Source organism: Hemicordylus capensis, chromosome 6 (assembly GCF_027244095.1).
Source record: "Hemicordylus capensis ecotype Gifberg chromosome 6, rHemCap1.1.pri, whole genome shotgun sequence".
In the NCBI taxonomy this organism is placed as follows: domain Eukaryota; kingdom Metazoa; phylum Chordata; class Lepidosauria; order Squamata; family Cordylidae; genus Hemicordylus; species Hemicordylus capensis.
The window spans coordinates 106,651,493-106,669,516 of record NC_069662.1 but is presented as its reverse complement, the minus strand read 5'-3'; the positions used below and the strand labels follow the sequence as shown (position 1 = coordinate 106,669,516).

Below are 18,024 nucleotides of genomic sequence, written 5' to 3'. Positions count from 1 at the left end.
TATCTCTTGCTAGTTAAAAGTAATTTCTGAGATGACATGCATCTCCACACATATGATAGTCAGGAACACTGCTTTGCTGTTACTAGTAGCTATAATTGATTGTTTTGTTGTCTGCTCAGTTAGATTGATGCTGTTGCTCTGACAATATTTTATATTTTTATTTATTTTTATTATACTCAATAAAGCCCGTTTGATTATGTCAGAGTGTTTGGTTTCTTTCTGCCTTCAAGCCCAGACTATACATGGTCACCGTATAAAGGTCACTTTGTGACACTGGTGAAACTAGCCTAATTTCTTATGCTAGCTCCGGAGCATATGTAGTGTACAAATCATGCTTGGCTCACAACAGTATAGATATAGATATATATTTTCTCCCACAAAAGCATTCTTGGGGCAGTTTACATAAAGATGATGAAAATTGATAATAATAATAAATAAGATGGTTCCCTGTCACACAGTCTAAAAAGAAACATAAGGCAGAAATGAGAAACAACCACTGGAGGCTGTTGAATGGGCGCAGTTGCTTTAGAGACCTTTGAAGAGATGCGCACTTTAAAAGGTGCCTTTTTGCCCAGTTAGCAGTAGTTGGTTGTTGTATTTGTGCTTCATTGCTTGGTCTGCTATAATATGATTTGTTTATTGTAAATACAAAAATAGGGGAAGACAATATTGGTAACTACTTTTACTACTTTGTACAATTTGTTACTTCAGTAAAATAATAACATTGACCTAACAAAATGTAATTAGGGAAAGGACAGCTTGTTGTTTCCTTTCTGTGACTGTGGAATTTCCAAGGCAACATAGCAATACAGAAGTTTTTTTTCCTGGAATTGGAAACCTAGTAGTCCTAAATCAATTTTTGCAGTTAGTATCATCACTGTTGGGAGTGTTAAGATTGTAATCGCTTTCCCATTCAATTTGAAGAAATCCTGTAGTAGTTTTAAGTTAACTTCATCACTTGTGCTGAATCGTTGTGCTGTGATGTTTTGTTGCCTCCTTTCATATTCTGCTTTCTGGAATAGTTTTGAAAGCATAAGTGTCAAGGTCCATCATTTTTTTATATTATCAAAGTTAAATGTTGGTTTGGTTCAACATAAACATGCTGCTCAAATCTTTGCCTTTGCTCCTTTAGTGTGGGTAAGATTTCTTTCTTTTTTATTGGATGATCTCTTGTGTAGCTAAATCTCCTGCCAACAGAGGCGTAGCTAGAGGAGAGGGGGCCCGTGTTCATCCCTCTCCCTGGCGGCCCCCCAGAGTGAGGAAGATAATGAAGAAAATAGGGAGGGGTGGATGTGGAGGCCTTCAGGAGCTGGGGGCCCGTGATCTTTGAACCCTTTCACTCAATTATAGCTACGCCCCTGTGCCAATCATTTAGTTGTTTGATAAAGTACCCTTAATTCTCCTCTCATTTCTGCTATTTCCACTTCAAATGCCTGCCTATCAATAAATGCTCTTCTACCCTCTGACTGATCTTTTAAACTCTATTATCTTTTATTCTTTATACTTCCTTTCATTTTCTGTTGGTCTGTTTTCTTTTCATGTGACACTGCAAATCTACTCCTTTCTTTACAAAATTAAAGGACAGTCATTGTTGACTCTAGAATTCTGATGACATCTCAGACATTTTCCATGTAATTAACGAAAGACAGAAAAATCTGAAAACTGATATACAGAGACAGTCATTTTTTCTGGGCATTGTACATAAGAACATAAGAACAGCCCTGCTGGATCAGGCCCAAGGCCCATCTAGTCCAGCATCCTGTTTCGCACAGTGGCCCACCAGATGCCATTGGGAGCCTACAGTCAGGAGTTGAGGGCATGCCCTCTCACCTGCCATTACTCCCCTGCAACTGGTACTCAGAGGCACCCTGCCCTTGAGGCAGGAGGTGGCCTACAGCCATCCAACTAGTAGCCATTGATAGACCTCTGCTCCATGAAGTCATCCAAGCCCCTCTTAAAGCCATCCAGGTTGTTGGCTGTCACCACATCCTGAGGCAGAGCGTTCCACAAGTGGATCACGCGTTGTGTGAAAAAGTACTTCCGTTTGTTGGTCCTAGACCTTCTGGCAATCAATTTCATGGAGTGACCCCTGGTTCTAGTGTTGTGTGAGAGGGAAAAGAATCTCTCTCTCTCCACTTTCTCCACACCATGCATGATTTTATAGACCTCTATCATGTCTCCCCGCAGTCGTCTTTTTTCTAAACTAAAAAGCCCCAGGTGTCTTAGTCTTGCCTCATAGGAAAGGTGCTCTAGTCCCCTGATCATCTTGGTTGCCCTTTTCTGTATCTTCTCCAGTTCAACAATGTCCTTTTTAAGATGTGGTGACCAGAACTGTACGCAGTACTCCAAGTGTGGTTGCACCATAGTTTTGTATAAGGGCATTATAATGTTAGCCGTTTTATTTTCAGTCCCCTTCCTAATGATCCCTAGCATGGAATTTGCCTTTTTCACAGCCTTTTTCACATTGAGTCGACACTTTCAACAAGCTGTCCACCACAACCCCAAGATCCCTCTCCTGGTCCGTCACCGACAGCTCGGATCCCATCAGCATATACTTGAAGTTGGGGTTTTTCGTCCCAATGTGCATCACTTTACACTTGCTAACATTGAACTGCATTTGCCATTTTGTCGCCCACTCCCCCAGTTTGGAGAGATCCTTTTGGAGCTGCTCACAATCCGTTTGAGATTTCACTACCCGGAAGAGTTTGGTATCATCTGCAAATTTGGCCACGTCGCTGCTTACCCCTGCTTCTAGATCATTTATGAATACATTAAAAAGCACCGGTCCCAGTACAGATCCCTGGGGGACCCCACTTCTTACTTCCCTCCATTGTGAAAACTCTCCATTTATACCTACCCTCTGTTTCCTGTCTTTCAACCAGTTAGCAATCCACACATGTACTTGTCCCTTTATCCCATGACAGCTAAGTTTCCTCAGGAGCCTTTGATAAGGAACTTTGTCAAAAGCTTTTTGAAGTCCAGGTAGACTATGTCAACTGGATCACCTTGATCCACACACTTGTTGACACTCTCAAAGAAGTCCAAAAGGTTGGTGAGGCAAGATTTACCTTTGCGGAAGCCATGCTGACTCACTCCCAGCAGGGCCTGTTCTTCTAGGTGCCTTTACATTGTCTGGGGCCTTCTCTATATCCAGCATCTATAGAAACAAACATGGCTTAGCTGTAGCTTCACCAGCTTACATTCTGCCCAGCTTCTATTGGAGTTCCTACAAGTTTGGAGTTACCAGTCTATAGGTTTCATAAATTTTTCTATTGATAGGCAGTCCTTTAGAGTAGGGATAGCCAACCTCTGAACATTAAGCTTTAATACTTTATTTAAAGGTTCCTGAGCCCATTTCCCTGGGTGTAATAACTTGAAACCACACGTGCATACAATGAAAAAAAAAAGTTAACAAAATCCCTTGACTCTTTCATGCAGTTGGCATGTTGTGTTGATTTGTAAATAATAGCGCTACTTCCTTAACATTTTAAAAAGTCAATTTGTAGGCTTCAAAGATTATTCAGTGGTGTTTGGACAAAGGCTGTTGCTGTTCTGCTGGGCTACTTCTTGATCAGAAAACCAGTCTCCTGCTTAATTTCAGATACTGTATATCATAATTTTTCAACTATAATACACAGCACCAGCATTTAAAATAAAATAAAGAAATTACATAATTTCTATTTGTTACACACACCACCAACTTGGACTTGTTTCTTTGCTCCTCAGCCACTCACACCAGCTGGAGGGCCATGTACGATATTTTGGTTGTTGCTAGCAATGCTTTTCTGCCAGCTCCCAGAAGCCCCCCTCTCTGCTTGTGTTTGAGTCTCCAGGCTTGGAGATCTCACTCTTGACATGCTCAGGAGCCTCACGTCATCATGAGCTCTCCATTTGTGGCACATGGGGACAGATCACTTAGTCAGCCAGTTGCCCCTAGATTAGGCTACTAACAAGCAAATTAGAAAGGGGATCAGATGCATACCCTTCCTATGTTGGGATACCCTAAGTAGACCCAAGAAGTTAACTAAAGCACGTTAACTTCCAGTCAAGGCCAATCTTAACTCGGAGTGAACTGCCTCTGCTCCTCCCCTCTTTTTGCAAAGGATAGCAGCAAGCTAATGCGCCAATTAACCCAGCAGGAAGAACACAGATAAGGCTCCTGGAGGTAAATCTCCCCGATCACAAAAGAGGTTGAGTCAGTGATAAGGACCTTGAGATGCACCCATTAAAGGTATTGATTGGATTATTGGACCTTCTGTCTATGCAGATTTCTCTTTTTTCACTTCTATGCACTCTATTGTCATTAATTAATTATTATTTATTGAATACATTTATATACTGCCCAAAACGCAAGTCTCTGGGTGGTTTACAATAAAAACAGATTAAAACATTACAACATTACAACAATTAAAATTTAACACAAAACTATTAAAAACTCAATACAAACAATATCTAATTAAAAGCCTGGGTGAACAAATGTGTCTTGATTGCCTTTTTAAAAGTTGTAAGAGATGGGGAGGCTCTTATTTCAGCAGGAAGTGTGTTCCAAAGCCTTGGGGCAGCAATGGAGAAGGCCCGTCCCCGAGTAGCCACTAGACAAGCCGGTGGTAACTGCAGACGAACCTCTCCAGATGATCTCAATGGGCGGTGTGGTTCATAGCAAAGAAGATGTTCTCTTAAATACTCAGGGCCCAAGCTGTTTAGGGCTTTATAGGTTATAACCAGAACCTTGTACTTTGCCTGGAAACATATCCACAACCAGTGTAGATCTTTTAAGATAGTACTGATATGGTCTCTCCAAGATGACCCAGAGACCAACCTGGCTGCCCCATTCTGGACCAACTGCAGTTTCCGGACTACGTACAAAGGCAGCCCCACATAGACCACATTGCAATAATCAAGTCTGGAGGTGACCAGCAGATGTACTACTGTTCTGAAGTAATTTATCTCAAGAAATGGACGCAGCTGGCGTATCAGCCGAAGCTGATAAAAGGCACTTCTAGCCACTGCCTCGGCCTGAGACACCAGGGAGTGGCTTCGATCCAGAAGCACCCCCATATTGCATACCTGTTCCTTCTGGGGAAGTGTGACCCCATCCAGAACTGGCAGAGCAAAATCATCTCTCAAGTTCCCACCCCACACAATAAGTACCTCCATCTTATCTGGAATCAGTCTCAGCTTGTTACCTCTCATCCAGCCCATCACTGCCTCCAGGCAGGCATTTAGGGAGGTTATGCCTTCTCCCGATGATGTTGACATGGAGAAAAAGATTTGGGTGTCATTAGCATACACCTGCACCAAATCTCCTGATGATCTCTCCCAGCGGTTTCATCTAGATGTTAAACAACATTAGAGACAATACGGAGACCTGAGGAACACTGTACCAAAGTTCAGTTTTTGAAGAACAACAGTCCCTGAGTTATACCATCTGGAATCTGCCTGAGAGATAAGAGTGGAACCCCTGAAAAGCAGTGCCTCACATCCTCAACCCCCTCAGACACTATAGAACAGGGCTGCACAACTCAAATGCCCTGGTGGGCCAGAACTATCCACAACTTGGCACGCAGGGGCCGCGGTCAAATGTTTAGCATATTATTACATTAAAATTAAATATTATTAGTTACTTGTTGCTCTATTCCCCCTGTCAATGGACCCATAGTTTTAACGAAGGATAGTGGCCAGAGAATAGGTCCTGTCCCCGCTCAATCAGTGGGACCCTGGAGTGCAGGCCTGCCCCATACAAATGTCAAGTCCTCTCCTCTCCCTAAATTGTTGCTTTCGGACTGCAATGCTAGGTATGCTTACATGGGAGTAAGCCTCACTGGGAGCAGCATGGAGCATATTTCTGAGAATGCACGCACAGGATGGTGCTATAAGGCAGTTTCCAGCTGCTGTGTTGCTTCAGGATACCTGGGGGGCAGTAAAATAGTCTCTGTGGGCCGAATCCGGCCCCCGGGCCTTATGTTGTGCAGGCCTGCTCTAGAAGGATACTGTGGTCAATAGTATCGAAAGCCACCAAGAGATCCAAAAGGACCAACAGAGTCACACTTCCTCTCTCAATTCCCAATTGGAGAAAAGCCATCAGGCCGACCAAGGCAGTCTCCACCCCATAGCCCACCTGAAAGCCGGTCTGCAACGGGTCTAGATAATTAGTTTCATCCAATGCTGCCTGGAGTTGGGAGACCACCACCCTCTCAATTACTTTGCCCAACCACGGAAGGTTGGAGAGAGGCCTATAGTTGCTCAACTCTGAGGAATCCAGGGCAGGCTTCTTCAGAAGTGGTCTAATAATTGCCTCCTTGAGGCAAGGAGGCATCCTGCCCTCCCTCAGACAAGCATTTATGATCTCTACTAGGCCTTCTACAACAACCTCCCTGCCAGATAGTATTAGCCATGTTGGGCAAGGGTCAAGAGAACAGGTGGTAGGCCGCATCGCTCCAAGCAGCTTGTCCACATCCTCACGATTCACAAACTGAAACTGATCCAGCCTAACCACATAAGAGGAGTCTCTGGACACCTCCGATTCTGACACTGCAGTAATTGTGGGGTCTAAATCCAAGTTGGCCCATATACGAGAGATTTTATCGACACACAGATCAATAAACACGTCACAGCGGGTAATAGATGGTTCCTAATTCTGATTCAAGAAAGGAGGGGCACTCACTAGCCCTCTCACAACCCTGAACAACTCCACTGGACATGAACTTGCGGACGCAATACGTGCTGAAAAGAATAGCTTCTTTGACGCCCGTATTGCCAAAGCACAGATCTTCAAATGTGCTCTGTGTTGTAATCTGTTGGATTCAAGTCGAGTCTTCCTCCACTTGCGCTCCAGTCCCCGTAGTTTCTCTTTTCAAGGGGCCAATTTTGAAGCGGGTCAAAGAGGATGCTTAGGAACGATCATGTCTACTGCCCTGGTGAGTTAGCTGTTCCAATTCTTCACCAGGGCATCAACAGGATCACCAGCAGAGCCAACACTAAATCCCTCCAAGGCTTCTTGGAACCCTATTGGATCCAATAACCTTCTCGGGCAGGCCTCTCTAATGGGCCCCTCGCCCCTCGAGTCTATGACAACTCAACAACTCGCCGTGGCCAACTCACCTCCGGTCAATTGGACGTGGCCAACTCGCCGCAGAGAACAACGCAACTTCCCCCCGCAAGCCCGTCTTGTCACTTTGGCTTTCGATTCGGAGGGGACAAGCGGGAGGGAGGTGAGAGGAAGCTAAATTTCCACCTACCACCCACCAAAGCATGTCTTTCACATTCTGCAGTGGAAGGAAGAATCTCTCTGCATTCCTACCTGTAGTGTTGTGCCTCATGAGAAGTGAAATGTCAGGTGCAAAGCCTGCACCAGAGCTTTAGAGCAGGCGAGCTGCCATTTTGATCCTCATATTGCCCCTTTACGGGTCTCCCCAAAGCAGCAGCAGACCTTGCTGCTGAGTTCTCTTATTAAAACAGACTACCTCACATGTATCCCAGGGATAGTAACAGAACACTTGGGGGATCTGGTGTGTGGTTGAATTTTGAATTGTTTAGTAAAACTCTTAGGAGATTTCTTGGCCAAGGTGTGTGTGCATGTTGTATAGTTGTTTTTTTAATTCTCTGCAGGAAAGTACAACTCTCTGCACCCTATGGCCCAGCATAAAACTGCTTACATGGCAGAGAAGATATCAAGTTGCCATGCCAATCATTCACTCTGCAGGACTGCACAGACTGTTAGGCTTTTATCTATTAATTTATTTTTGCATGAACAAGAGACTGGGCTGTAGTCTGGGCTGCATTATATGCATGTTGAAAACTGGCATATCTCCTAGAATCCTCCTCATATCACTTATCTAATCTGGGCCGCATTATTCGCATGTTGAAAATTGGCATATCTCCTAGCATCCTCCCCATATAGAACACAGCCTCTTGTTGGATACTGTGGGGTTTCAAAATAAACATGCAGTTGTCAAAACTTGCTTGTATTTGGTGTGGTGTTAGACTGTCTCTCTGCATTCCTAAATGTGGGGTTGTGCCTCATGAGAATTGAAATGTCTGGGGTGGATCAATTTCCCCACTCTGTTTCTGGGCCCAGCCCTGTACAACTTCCAGAGCTTGGATAAGTGTATACATGCTCGGGCTTCTAGATGTCTGCAAGTCCACAGTATAACTGTTACTGACTCTGGAGCAGTATTATGACCAGAACACCATATTGGATCAAAATAGCCTCTTTTTCATATTTGTCATCAATCTGAACTATTTATCACCTCTGGAGAGGTGACAAAAATGCAATTGTAAAAAATAAAAAAACATTTGTGATTCTTCTCAGATTTTGATTCTGCTGTCTAAATATGACATTGTAGTACTGCAGTGAAAGAGGTGTGATAACGTCATTTAGTAGAACAGCATCAACTCACTCCCCACAGCAGCTGCTGTTTTGCTCCGTGGCTCACTGGGATAGGGTGGGGGGGGAGGTGGGCTAGGAGAGCAGTTATGTGGGCTCTACCCATTTTGAGTCAAACGGTCCTTTTCTGGAGGCAACTTGCCAGCCTCACTGAAAAAGCTCTCCTGCAAAACGGAGTTCCTCCTGACAAAACCAAGGGGCAGGTGGGCAGGAGGAGGACTGGGAGGCTCTCTGTCCAAAGCAGGAGGATCGCCCAGAGAGCCATCCCTTCAGCTTCCGCTCGGCAAACAACACATCTTCCTCCTGCCCGCCCCCTCCGCATGCCTGTCCTGTCACTTTGGCTTTCGATCCGGCGCAGACAGTGCTGCTGCAGGGTTCCTGCCTGCAGCTTGAGAAAACTCCATTGTGTGTAAAAGATTTTTCAAGCTTTCTTTTGGGGGGGAGGGCTGGCTTCTTCTCACCTCCCTCCCGCTTGTCCCCTCCGGATCAAAAGCCAAAGTGACAGGACGGGCTTGCGGGGTAGAGTTGCATTGTTCCCTGCAGCGGGTTGTCCCTGCAGCCAGTTGGCCGTGTCCAATTGACCGGCAGCGAGTTGACTGCAGCGAGTTGGCCGCTGCCCCTTTCCCCTGCGAAGGTGGAGTGTGACTGTGAGTCCAACCTTAACCAGGTGGTGGTACGTCCGTGACAGTGGGGAAATAATGGGAGTCCCCTCCTACAGAACACCACCCTGATCAGAGGGTGGCTGGCAGCATGCTCTGCTTTATGGAAGCTGGTGCACCGCCCTTGTCAGCGCTAGTCGCAGCCACACGAGGCACACTAGCGCCACCAGTGGAGTCAAGGAGATCCAGGTGACACCGTTGCATGTGTCGTCACATGGAGGTCATCCCTAGATACTTTGCATCCTTGCCCCGACTGACCTGTGCCCTGTAGTGGACACAGCAAGGAGCAGTTGGGGCATCTTGAAGGACCTCAAAATGCTGCTAAACATCACTGCTCTAGGTGGCCTTAGATGCCCTGGGAGATACCTTGGGCCTCTTGGGTGACCACGGAGCTAGGGGGGCTGCTGGTGCTCGCCCACTGCTGTCACCCACCCCCCTTCCACCCTCCATGGAAGAAGAAGGGCCCGGCTTCACTGGCAGAGGGGCCGCCCCCTCCACCTCATCAGCAGACTCTTCCTCCTCGGAGCCAGACTGGGAGGCCCCAGCACTGGATGCTGCCACGACCTGGATATCATCAGAGAGGCCCCCACTGACTGGCAAGAGGAGTGTTGGAAAGGCCATAAGAGAGAGGGAAAATCTGGCTGCACTGCCAACTCCCTGCCCCCCCACCCTCGCCACAGAAGGAGCTTCTCTGGCAGGACAGCCGCCTACACCTCCAAGCTCTGCACTGGGCACCAGCCCCGGTGGAGCACCACTACCTGATGGAACTGCCACTGGTCCAGGAACTGGTTCAGCAGCAGCAGGCTCCTCCAGATAGGAGAGCCTTTGCGCCACCTTCTCACCTGGCCAAAGAATTCGTTGATGGGGACCTGTGGGACCCCAGGATAGCATCTTCTCTGCCCACCGCAGCCCCCTGCACCAGCTTGGTGACCTCTACCACCTCTGCCTGCCACCCTGCTGCAGGCTTTGCTCGCAACACAGTGCTCAGACTTCCCAAAAACCCTTTAAATTTTTTTAAAAATTGAAAACTGTAAAAAATAATAATGGAGTGGGGATTTTTTTTTTTTAAACCCTGTTTTGGGGGAGGGAACTTTTTTTTTTTAAACCTATTTAAAGAAAAACCCCTTTAAAACAAGCCTACCCACCCACTCCACCCACGACAATACAATACAATAAAAATAATGCAGTGAATAAATAAACTACACAATGGGGGAAGGGAACCTGTAAAAATAAGAGACAACCTGCGAAAACAAGAAACAACCTGCAAAGAAAAAACACAGAAAATATACCTCCCCACACCCAAACACGAAAAAAGGAGGCCCTATTTAAAAAAACACTAACGGGGGAAAGGGAACAACAAAAATTAATCACTTACCCCCTTCATCATCCTGGAGATCTTCTGCCCCACACACTGGTCAGGACAAAAAAGAAGGAATCTCAGACCAGTGGCAGGCTGGCACAGTGCAGGCAGGCAGCCACAGCTGGGGTGGGGGTAGGGCTGAATGAAAAAGCTTTCCAGCAATTTCACCCACCCCCAAAATAAATTAAAAGTAAAAACACTGAGAAAATAATAAAAATGCTGGTGGGAGAAAAGGCTGTGGGAATGGGATAGGAAGGAAAGGGGGAGGGGGAGAGGTGCTGGAGTCTGGAGCAGGCAGTGTGCTAAGCACAGCAAGAAAAGGATTAACAAAGAAAAGCACTTGCTCCAGAGAAAACGGGGGACCCCCAAGAACCCAGAATAAAATAAAAACAGCTGGCAGTGGCTGCTGAGCAGAGGTAGCTCTCAGCTCAGCCAACAGATTTTAAAGCAGCAGCCAGCCACCAAAAGCAAAAAAGGTGGGGGGAAGTGGGGACTGCATTAGGGAAATGGATGAGCCAGAGAAAGGCCTCAGGCCAAAGGGCCTGGGCCCGCCTGGCCCAGAGGAGAGGGGCAAGAGACACACACAGACACTCACTCACTCAGGGGAAAATAAATAAAAACAGGACACACGGGGGTGGGGGGGATAGACAGATACTATATTTAAGGCCAATGGCCAAAATAAAACAACAACACAAACAATAAACATTATTCCAGCATTCAACATTAACTCAATCATTAATTTTAGCATCAATCAATGAACTACGAATTCTAATTGCGATGTAACAAAATTTTGCTACAACATGAGAGATGCAGAGTGCATTATCTTCAAGTAAAAATTTCACCAGCAAATCATCTGATTGATGTTGAAACCTAGAAAGAAGCGGCAGAATCAAATGACATCTGATATTACTGTAGAATCTACAGTGTAATAAAATATGAGCGATTGATTCAGGTTTGCCCAAACCACAAGGGCACAAGCGAGCCTCCAGGGGTAGATGTTGAAATCTCCCCATTAATATAGCTGAAGGGAAAGCATTAAGGCGTGCTCTTGAAAAAGCCCAGCGGAACTTTCTGACAGTTATGGTGGACAAATATGAAGCCGGAAAAAAACCCACCCTGGCCTTGAACTGAAAGTAGAATGCCGGCCGACAAGCCAGCTCGTTCTGGAGCTCCATATCATTTAGACGCTGACAAACTAATTTTTTGGCATTCACTAGGTCAGTTTCTAATAAAAATTCATAGTCCAGGCCAATACGGGAAAGTTTATCTGTAATCGTCACCAGCCAAATAGGCCAGGGTGTAGCCGAAAGAAACCCAGGCACAAGTCCCACTGGCCAGAGGCGAAGCTTCAGCCAGTAGAAAATAATCTGCAACCGTGCCCTGGTCTCAATTCTCCACAGCCCAGCCTCCTGTCATAGCACCACATTAGGGGTGCATCTAGTTGTACCAAAAAGCACTCTTAGAAAGCCCAACTGAACCTGCTCTAGGGGCATAAAAGTATCAAAGGGGCCCAAATGAACTCCATATGGTACAGTTCTAGTGAGGAACAATTTAATGGCGGCAGGGATATATATTCCATCCTGCGCATGGTGAAATTTCAGAATAGCTACCATGCTTCGTTGAGCCAAATCAGAAACTATTCTAGCATGAGTGCATTGCCTGTTGTTATATTGAAATATCACACCAAGATATTTGATTTGCTTTACTTGCTCAACTTGATGTCCCCCAACAGTCCATCTAAAATTCTTAGCTTTATTGTTAAAGGAAACTATTTTCATTTTGGAATAATTGATGACCAGATGTTCCTCCTGACAATGTGTTACCAGAGCCCTCAGAGCTCTTGTAAGGCTTGATCTAGTTTGGGAGAGAATCACTGCATCGTCAGCATACATCAATAGTGGCAGCTTTCTGTTTGCTGATATAGGGGCAAAAGTATCCAACTTTGAGTCCAACCTTAACCAGATGGTGGTCTGTCCGTGACAGTGGGAAAATCACGGGAGTCCCCACCTACAGAACACCACCCTGATCAGAGTGAAAGATCAGATCAAGCATGTGACCTGCAATGTGCGTCAGTACCGAGACCCTAACTGTCATGACAGTTAGCCTCGGCAATTCCCACATGGGGGGGTGGGGGTGGGGTTAAAGCAGAGGCAGAGAGAAATAGGCAGAAGGGAACAGGGGATTGGACACAAAAACACAGCACCTGTCTGCCAAGCAGACTCTCACCGCACCAGCAGATGGGCCAGAGGAAGCAGCAGCAGGGCCAGAGGAAGCCAAGCAGCAACTGTAGCCAGAGTGAATCGGCTAGGCCAGAAGCTTGGCTTTAAATAGGATTTGAAACTCCCTCCTTTGGGAGCCACCACCTTTGCCCTCCCCCCCGGCCAATAGGGTGCCAGTTCTCAAGGACTGGCACAGTGCACAGCCTACTAGAGAGCCAGATCCATCTGGCTGATCAGGGAAGCAAGATCTCAGCCAATGAAATCAAGGAACACAAGTCACACAAAATGGAGTACAAGATCTAAAATGGCCACTAGAACCTTTGAACAAGCTAAATTGTATTTAGAACCGTCAGTGATTTTGAAATCAGAGTGGAACTTCTTTAAAATAAGTTTTAAAATAAAAAAGCATTTCAAATATTCCACTTAATAATGATATATCCTATTGCTTATTCTAGTCACATTATAATAATTTTCTGTATTAAACCTGATTTCAAAATCACTGACGGTTCTAAATACAATTCAGTTAAACAAGTTATTAAGTCTATTTAATCAGCTTAAATCTGTACACCAGCTTAACTGGATAACATATTAACCTGTGAAACAGGCTGAAATACAAACATGAAGTATCTTGGAAGAGCTGTAATTTGAAGAATATAAGAATTTCTGCCTGGATCAGACCAAATTATGCATGGGGTAGAGAGAGTAGACAGAGAGAAATTTTTATCTCTCTCTGACAACACTAGAACCAGGAGCCATCCCATTAAACTAAAGGTCAGGAAATTTAGGACCAACAAAAAGAAGTAGTTTTTCATACAGCATATAATTAATCTATGGACTTCTCTTCCATGGGATTTGGTAATGACCGCTTGCTTGGATGGCTTTCAAAGTGGCTTATGGACTATCAATGGCTACTAGTCTGGTGGCTATAGGCCACTAGTCTGGTGGCTATAGGCCACCTCAGAGGCAAGATGCCTCTAAATACCAGTTGCAGGGGAACAACAGCAAGAGAGATGGCATGCCCTCACCACCTGGCTGTCGGCTTCTCAGAGGTATCTGGTGGGCCACTGTGTGAAACAGAATGCTGGACTAGATAGGGCCTTGGGCCTGATCCAGCAGGGCTGTTCTTATGCCTCCACAGAGCTCACCAATCCTGATTAACTTTTTAATCAGCATCTTTGTGATTCTGCGAAGCCAGCCTCACTAACTGAAATTCACTGATGAGGCTACTTTTGGTGGAGAGTCAGTCTTGCAGTAGCAAGTATGAATTGTCCCCTTTGAGAAGCCAGGTTTGCCTTGGTTTGCACTTGGATGGATGACTGAATGTGAACATTGTCTGCTGTAAGATATTCTCCTTAGGGCATGAGGCTATAGTTCAGTGGTAGAGCATCTGCTTTGCATGCAGAAAGTCCCAGGTTCAATCCCTGGCATCTCGAGGTTGGGAAAGCCTTCAACTTGAAATCTTGGAGAGGCATTGCTAGTCAGTGTAGACAGTACTGAATTAGATGGATCAATTGGTATGAGAACCTTGTTAATCAAGGGCTCAGTATCCATGGTTTCATGTATCCATGGTCGGGTAATTGACACCCAGCCTCGGCATACATGGGGGAAAAAATGGGGGTGGGGTGTTAACTTTGCGTATCTATGGATTGGGGGTGGCCGGAAATCACTTCGGAGGTCATTTCCGGTTGCCATTTTGAGATCGGGAGCCTCAAAATGGCTCCTTTTGCAAAACAGACAAATAAAAACCTGTGGTTTTTTAATATTGGGGGGCCTGCAATACACAGTAGGCCACTCCTCCCCTCGCATTTCTAGGGTCTTTAACCCCTGTTTTGGGGACTTTTAACACCAACTGGAAATCTAACCCCCTGATTTGCATTGTCCCAATGACTCCATATTCGCCGTTTCCATATCTATGCTAATAGTGGAGAATGGAACCCCCACAAATACGGAGGTTCTTCTGTATAACGTAGTTTCCTATGTTCCTATCAGATCTATTGAATGCAAATAAATATACAGTCATTTTAAAATCCACATAAAATGCTGGGCATATTTCACACTTGAGGTCTTGTTTAGCAGCTAGATACTTTACATTCGTAAGTACTAGAAGTTCCTTCAGAACATTCCAAATCTTCATAAATTCTAAAATTTGCTCAGAATGTTGACAGCTAATGATCTTTCAAATGTATTTGGCACTTTTACATGAATGTTTAAAATGAGTGTGTAGTTATTTTCATTCAGTCTCTTTCAGTTACTGAATGTATTAGTTTTTGCTGAAATGGCTACTGATATATGGGGCATATTTATATGATTAGTTTGGATAAAATGACTTTTCATAGTATAATAAATGGATTGTTATTTAACTGTATGGTTTAGCCTTATCTTTCATACCTGATTTGTAGAACTAAATAATACTTTTTTCTTTAATTGTATCTGCTGTTCATTGCATAATGTGCACTGAAAGTGATTGGCTAGTGCTGTGCACCTGATATGGTTGTCAACCTTCCAGGATTGGCCTGGAGTCTTCAGGAATTGGCATTGATCACCAGGTGACTTCTGAAAGCAGTCTTGCAGATTTGACATTGGCTTGACATTGTGACAAATATGGGGGGGGGGGCGTTGGGGGGGAATCTTCAGGAATAGCTTCAGTCAGTTTTGGCAACCCCAGCATCTGTTGATATGAAGAGAAGTAAGAGGTTAGAATCCTGAACCAGTAACAACAGTAAATGTTGCAAAAACAGTGAGAGCACAGAGCCTGGGACAGCAGCAAGGAACACACAATAATAAATAATCCAAGAGTGCAATGAAATATTTTGAGAAACAGTAAATCAGGATGTGAGTAAGGATAACGGGAACTGTAGATTTTATAGTAACTACCCAGACACCAACATGACTTTAGACTTGTGGGAGAAGAATTCTTTGGTGGGGAGTGGGGGGGACAAAACTATTTTCACTCAGATCTATTAGATTTTTGTGAATCAAATTATTTACAATTTAACCTGTTGAAGGGTTTCACCACAAGGTGGCATCTATTCATATATTGAAAAAGAGGCTTCGTTTGTGTGCTTACCAATTTTAGTAGACATTCCTTACTGCTATACTATTGTTGTCAGAATATTTATTTATTTATTTATTTATTTATTTGACATATTTGTATACCGCCCAGAACTTACATATCTGGGCCGTTTACAATAGAACAATACAAACAAAATAATTACAAAAATATTGCAAAACAATACAAACAAAACAAAATAAAAAACATTAAACATATTACAATCATTTAAAATTTAAAACAATGTTAAATGCTATTAGCAGTATCTAATTAAAAGCCTGGGTAAACAGATGTGTCTTAACTACCCTTTTAAAAGTTGTCAGAGATGAGGAGGCTCTTATTTCAACAGGGAGCGCATTCCAAAGCCTCCTTAAGTCTTTAAACATGCTATCACTATGTCATTCCTTTATTATGATTTCTAATACATCTATATATTTAATTCTCTAAGACAAATCCGTAGCTAATCCCGTGTGTGGCAGCTCTCGCGAGAGTTTGCAAGCAGAAACACCTGATTGGGCAGTGGGGATTCCTTATGCAGATAGGGAGGAGGAGCCTGTGAGAGCAGAAGCACCATGGTGATTGGACAGTGGGGATTCCATATGCAGATAGGGGGAGGAGCCTGTGGCACCATGGTGATTGGGCAGTGGGGATTCCATATGCAGTTGGGGGAAAGGAGCCTGTCATGGTTAAGGTCAATTGGAATGAAACAGTTAATGGTCGGACAATGTTCTTGATTGTAGAGTACGGATGTGCACGGAACCATGGAAGCGTGGTCCGGCACTGGGGGGGATGTCACTTTAAGGGCGGGGGGGGTAGTACTTACCCCTTCCGCCGCTCTTCCCCCTCCAGCGCTCATCTTTAAGCAAACATTTTTGGGGTGGCAGGGTTCCTCCCTGCCACCCCTACCCCCATAGTTGGCTGAAAACTCAGGAGCAAGTAGATGCTGGCGCCACGCATGCGCCTGTTGCTGCTGCCGGCGTACACGCGCTGCATACGTCACACGTTTGTGTGTGACATATGCGGCACGCGCGTGCCGGCAGTGGCAACGGCCACGCGCTGCGACAGGCGCATGCGTGGCTCATGAGTCTACTTGCTCCTGAGTTTTCAGCCAACGATGGGGATAGGGGCGGCAGGGAGGAACCCTGCTGCCCCAAAAACGTTTGCTTAAAGACGAGTGCCGGAGGGGGAAGAGTGGCGGGAGGGGGAAATACTAACCCCCACTTAAAGTGACACTCCCCCCCGCCGAACCGGCGGAATTCCGAACTGGTCCGGAGGCCTTTTGTATGGCTCCGGACCGGTCCGTGCACACCACTATTGTAGAGGAGAGGAATAGACAGATAGTGGGCAGAGGTCTGCAAAGAGAAGGGTTGTGAGGGAGGAAAGAGCCCCTTCAGGAAAAGAAGGGTGTCGTGTGAATTAAATGAGGAAACAAGATGAACAAGATCTGTTAACTTAGGAAGGGAGGGGAAGAAAGACCATGGGGAAGAGCTAGCAGAGGAGAGAGAAAGAGAGAAATAAGGGAGGGGAAGAGAGAAAGAAGAAAGGGTGAGGGACAGACCCAAGCCTGTCAGTGACCTGAGGGGAATGAGTGGCCATGGCGGTGCCTATTGGCAGCAAGGAAGGGCCCAGTCAACCACTGCTGCTGTTTGGAGCTACCGAGGCCATTGGCAGAGAGAGGGAGGCAAGGGACAGGCCCGGGCCTGTCAGCAGCCTGAGAGGAACGAGCAGCCATGGCGGTGGTGGCAGTGAGGAAGGGCCCGGTCAACCACTGCTGCTGCTCCTGTATGGTGGAGGAGGTCTCTGGGGTGGGGAGGTCTCTGGGGATAGGGGACTGCAACTTCGCCAACAGGCAAACATGCTGCAGCTGTGACCAAGAGGAGTGAGGGGGATGGAAGTGATGGGATGGAGGAGGAAGAACAGGAGTGCGGCTCAGGTGAGGGTGGAGACATCTCTGAGGTGAGGGGGGCTGTGAGTGAGGGGGGTTCTAGGGTGAGGGGAGCAATCAAGTACTAGCACGCAGATGCTTTGCGCGGGTTAAGCTAGTAAATCTTATTAGATGTGCACTGATATATTAACCTGAAAGTTGTGAATGACACCTTCCCTTGTAATTACATCATATTTGTCTTGTAGGTCCTGTAAAATAGAAACATTGAATAGAATGGCTACTTCTACTGCAGTTGTTTTGTTTTCATTGCAAGTGTCCAAAGGGAAAACAGGCCCTTTACTTGGCATAGTTATTTGGAGCAATTGAGCAATTGGAGAATGAAAACAAGTAGGAATTTGTGTTAGGTTTCTCTAAAAGCAAAGGTGATTTTCAGCAAGATTATGCTAAGTAAACCAAATGTGGATAT

The 18,024-nt window shown here is 45.4% G+C and overlaps 1 protein-coding gene and 1 long non-coding RNA gene across 20 annotated transcripts in view; one reads left to right on the top strand and one right to left on the bottom strand.

The window, feature by feature from the left end:
- The window catches only part of ZCWPW2 (zinc finger CW-type and PWWP domain containing 2), a 76,237-nt gene that overhangs the window by 14,933 nt on the left and 43,280 nt on the right, over positions 1-18,024 (top strand). The gene's annotated exons all lie outside the window — the stretch shown is intronic.
- LOC128331425 (uncharacterized) lies at positions 350-10,161 on the bottom strand. Of its 2 annotated transcripts, XR_008310293.1 has the most exons (4): positions 7,102-10,161; positions 5,187-5,332; positions 3,069-3,157; positions 350-1,013 (listed from the first exon to the last, which is right to left on the bottom strand). It is a non-coding gene; the product is annotated as an uncharacterized LOC128331425 (long non-coding RNA). The 2 variants fall into 2 exon arrangements; XR_008310292.1 differs by having other exon boundaries at positions 5,187-10,161.